At 50.0% G+C, this 4,805-nt stretch overlaps 1 long non-coding RNA gene across 1 annotated transcript in view; it reads left to right on the plus strand.

Moving 5' to 3' along the window:
- Positions 1 to 4,805, plus strand: part of LOC111812556 — a 17,306-nt gene that overhangs the window by 8,752 nt on the left and 3,749 nt on the right. Inside the window, exon 3 of the long non-coding RNA XR_002818042.1 lies at positions 3,643 to 3,644. This is a non-coding gene — a long non-coding RNA (uncharacterized LOC111812556). The remainder of the gene's footprint in view (positions 1 to 3,642; positions 3,645 to 4,805) is intronic.

Below are 4,805 nucleotides of genomic sequence, written 5' to 3' on the forward strand. Positions count from 1 at the left end.
ATTAACAAAAGGAACAGCGTGTGTTTAAATTTAAAGCACATTATTGCAGTGGAAGACGCACTGCTGTCACACTCTTCCCAGTCTGAACACACCCCACCATTCTTGCCACCCTCTACAGCAGCTCTGAATCTCTTCTTTATCGATGTCTTCACTAGCTGTGTTCAAAAGCACGGTGAGTGCGGCTGCCCAGCGCAGGCAGAGCAGAGGCAGCTCGCACAAACCTGACAGAGGGTCCTCCTTCCCTTGTCCCTGGCTCTGGCACCAGGTGGCCTCTGGCTTCCCAAGGAGGAAGTGACTAGGGCAGGGGAGCGCCTGGGCTAACGGGCATGGGAGGAGCAGGAGCGTGCAGCTGTGGACACCGGGCTCTCGGAAAGTGCCAGGAATGGCACAAGGGACGCGCTCCGAGCACGGGGAAGCTTCGGCGGGAGCGGAGCTGGCAACGTGTCTTGCAGTCAAGTACAGTTCTCAAAATTGTGTATTTTGATCACCTGGCAGCTGTGCACAGGCGGCTGGGGACCCATGGGCTCAGGCCCAAGAGGTGAGGTGTCCTGCTGGACACTCATAAAGCAGGGGCGAGCCAGGCACACACAGCCTCTGCCATCAGGGAGCTCAGCCTAAGGCAGAAAGGGAGTAGGTAAATGTGCTCCAGCTCCCAACACCCATCGCCATCCAGGGCCCGGCCCCACTGTCTACAGGCCTCCGCTATCCCCTGGCCGTGGGCCTCAAGGGCCACAAGGTGACTAAGAATGTGAGCAAACTGAGGCACAGCTGCCATCGCGGATGCCTCACCAAACATACCAAGTTCATTCGAGACATGATCCAGGAGGTGTGCGGCTTCGGCCCTACCAGCGGCCTGCCGTGGAGCTGCTCAAGGTCTGCAAGGCCAAATTCTCCCTCAAGTTCATCAAGAAAAGGGTGGGGACGCACGTCCGTGCCAAGGTAAGCGTGAGGAGCTGAGCGCCGTGCTGGCCTCCATGAGGAAGGCAGCTGTCAAGGAGAACTGAGCCCCTCTGGAATAAAGCTTTGTAGAAAGTTAAAAAATAATAAATAAATAAACAGACCAAAGGCAGAAAAGATGAGGAAGGGAGACAGAAGCGTGGCGGTGAGGAAGGCTGTCTGTCCACTGGCTCGCGCTTAGGTGCTGTGCTGTGCCCAGTGGGGTAGAACCCCGCCACCCATCCGTCAGACATTTCCTCGGAACAGACCCGACACCCCGATCTCCCCTTGCTCTGTGTACATCAGATCCCTAACAAGATGTCAAAGCAACCAACACTGCTCTTTCGGATGCCGTCTAATATATTGAATTGTACACTGCACTAATTACTTGGTGAATTTTTCTTCCTCATCAGACCCGAAGCCCGTGAGGGAAGCAGCTCTCTGGGTTTTGCTCACTACACGTCCTTAGCACCTGACATATGGGGATCAAAACACATTCAGAGCAGAACGATATTGTGCAATCATTTTTTCTTTTTTACTGTCCCCACAAGGGTTTTTCTGTCATGAGAATCTAAGTATTCCTCAGGCCACACAGTGATGTTTCAGAGTTCAGGAGCTCTGGTCAAGATAAACGTCTGTGGAACTCAATCCAAAGAGGCCTTTTTATCCCTATATCACTTTGTACTCTGAAAGACACGGGCCTTCTGCATTTCTTCAAAATCTTCCGTGGAATTGTAATTTCTGTAGAAGCCCGCACAGGCCTTCTTTCTGCATTCAGCCATGCCAAACTCAGAGTGCTGCAACCCCCGGAAGACTGCAAACAATATGAGCCCACAGGCGCCTGGCCAGAAGCCCCCGCGTCCTGGGTTTGCCACCACACTGGAACTCAGTCTTGCTATCCTCAACACCAAAGTCCTTCCCAGCTGACAGAGAAAAGAACTCCTTGTGCTCTCGTTTCCAGCAGTACCCTCCCCTTAGCCTTGCAGAGGTGTGCACTGGGACACTCGCAGGAGCGGGATTTCAAAGGCAGAAGTCTGGTGCAACAAAGATCCCGGAGCCGGGGCACCCGGACAGCTGGCCTGAGTCCCACTGCGGCCAGCCGCTGAGGTCAGTGGCGGCCATTGCTTTCCCTTCCTGTCAATAAAGAATTATTAAGTGTGCATGTTAGTGGGGCTCAAGGTTATTTTCTTGGAGAGAGTTAATTGATGGAAGGTTAAACAAAGCCACAAGTTTTACTTTGAAAAAACAAAGAAAATGAAGAATCACTTCGATTATGAGCAATGTGTCCAAAGAAATGATTCCCAAATTAATCTTTTCTGGAAGTGAAACAAATCTTGATATAATGCATCTCAATTCCCAGTCCTGGTACACACACACACACACACACACACACACACACACACATGCACGCACAGTATTCAACTCAGCCCCCAATTTGATTATATAAAACAACACGAATTAGTTGCAGGCATTAAAGCTTTTTTTTTTTTTCTCAAGATGTTTGCTCTTGGAAGATTGATTTTCCCATGTCTGCTGGGGGAAACCATTCTTTCTGGTCAAAGAAAAAATTCATTCCGAACATAAGTGTGCAGGCCTTTGTGATCCCCCCACTGCAGCCCACCTCCCATCACAGACCTGGGGCGGGAATGCTGCCCACGCAAGGGTGAGCTTGGCGGGGCGCATGCTGAATGCTCCTGAGGCACGCAAGCAGAAAGTTCCTGGGAAGGCTGCGTTGCTGACATTTGCTCTCCATCTACCAGAGTTCCCCCGCTCCTGCTCACAGAGACTGGGGGCTCTCTGAAGTCCTTCAGATTCGGAAATCAGCCCGACTCCCAGAGGGTTGACGAGCACTGAGGATGTTGACTTCTCTTTTTTTCAGTATCAAGTGAGGAAAAACCCCGAATCTTTTTTCTTAGAGGTGCACATCCTGTCCAACTTTCCCACCTCCCTGAGGAAAATGTGTTGGAAGATGGCAACATTTCATGAGAAAAATAAGGGAGTGAAGGAAAGGCCTAGATCTAAGGCCGAGGCGGGTAAATGGAGGGTGAAGTTGTCAGAGCTTAAACAGCTTCCCCGGCTGCCATGAGCGCTCCATGGTGACACCATAATGGTCCTGCAACCTGAAACCCAGGGAACAACCCTGAGTGGGGACATCTGAGGTTTTGCGTGCAAGAAACTTTCTTGGCCACACATCAAAATCCTTCAGGGTTTTGTGGTCATTTTCAAACTGGCCATATTTGTTTGTTTTTAGCTCCGTGTGCATAGGCAGGTTTTCTAGAAGTTTAGAAGTTTTAGTTTTTCTAGAAGTTCAAAGGCGAGCTCATAGTGCATGGCATGGTGAATTTGTGGTACAAGGTAACCACACCGTTGAGTGATATGGGCAAAGCTCCCTGGTAACTACACACAGTACTTAGCCGTCTGCTGCAGTGTCCAAGTGACATGAGGCCTTCAAAAGCAAAACAGAGTCATAATACAGTGGCCAAGGCTAAGCAGCAAATGCTACAGTGGAGTGGAAGGCTGACAGCAGAGGACGAAAGACTGAAAGAGGCAGCTCATACAGCTCTGCACTCCATTCAGTCAAGGAGGTCAACCAGATGGACACAAGTGGCCGACCAAGGGTCTGCAGAGAACACTGGGGCCTTCAGGCCTGCTCACATGGAAGGGAAGTGCCCTAGAGAGCCTCACCTGGGCAACAAGTGAGAGCAGACGTTCCGTGCGCACCTCTTGGCGCTAACTCTGAGGGGTTTTGTTCTGTTTCACTTTGTCACTTTCCCAGGATCAATTAATCCTTAGAAGCTCTTCGTTTTGAAAATAGTATGATGTGTTCCCCACTAGTAACTCAGAATAATACCCAAGGAGTGAGACACACCTTTCAGGAGTGAAGAAATCAGACGAGCTTCCTTCTAAATGTTTTGATTGCCAACTCCTGGATAAATTCTTGGAGCTGCTCTTCTCTGTGGGGCTGGGGTTGGTGGCTCAGCTTTGTGGAGTCTGGTGAGTTTGTGGTTTTGCTTATGACAGGACTCCAGTGGGTCCAGAGACTAGAAAGTCAGAGAGGGGTAGGAGCGGGAACTCAGCTCCAGCGCTCATGTGGGGTCACGAGGTGGGGCTTTTCTGAGCACCCTCCCTCACGGGCGCCATGGCTCGGGCGCCATGGCTCACACGCCAAGGCCATGGGAAGGCTGTGCAGCAGCTCCTTTCCTTCGCATCCACGTGGAGTTCTGCCAAGCTGGATCCCCAGCAGCCACTTTGCAGTTCAACTTCCGGGCTTCACAGTAACAATGCTGAAGAGAAAATGTCTGTACTTGAGGTAATCACAGGCTCTCCCCTAATACCAGGCTGCTCTGCCAAAGCGTCAGCAGCACAAAGGGCCCCAGTGTTCTTTGTCCATCCCAGAGGAAGGGGTGCATCCTTGCCACGGGGCTCCCAGCTCCCCACCTGCACAGGACAAAGCTGGGCTTTCATTTCACAAAGAGTGGACTCAAGTCGATTACCTTCATTTGACCTTTATTGAAGACCACAGAATGTGAGGTATTGTACCTCTGTGTTGGAAGTCCGAACATGGGATAATGAAGATTTTCCTTTTATATTGAATGCTGACACAAATAATTTTTAAACAACCCTTAGGAATGCTCCCCAGATCTTTATGTGAACAACATTCATTATTTATGCTATCAGCAAAAGAAAACATCCTTACTTGAATATTTTAAGTAGCTGCCTTTAAGTAATTTTTCATTGCTATAAGCAAATAGCGGAGGCAGGCTACATATGAAGGAGAGGAGGTTTAGTTTGTTCATGATTTTGGAGACTGAAGGTTCAGGCAGCATAGTATTGACTTTAGCAAAAAACTATGGAAACAGCAGGAGACC

The sequence above is a fragment of the Octodon degus genome, unplaced genomic scaffold (assembly GCF_000260255.1).
Source record: "Octodon degus isolate 3935 unplaced genomic scaffold, OctDeg1.0 scaffold00129, whole genome shotgun sequence".
In the NCBI taxonomy this organism is placed as follows: domain Eukaryota; kingdom Metazoa; phylum Chordata; class Mammalia; order Rodentia; family Octodontidae; genus Octodon; species Octodon degus.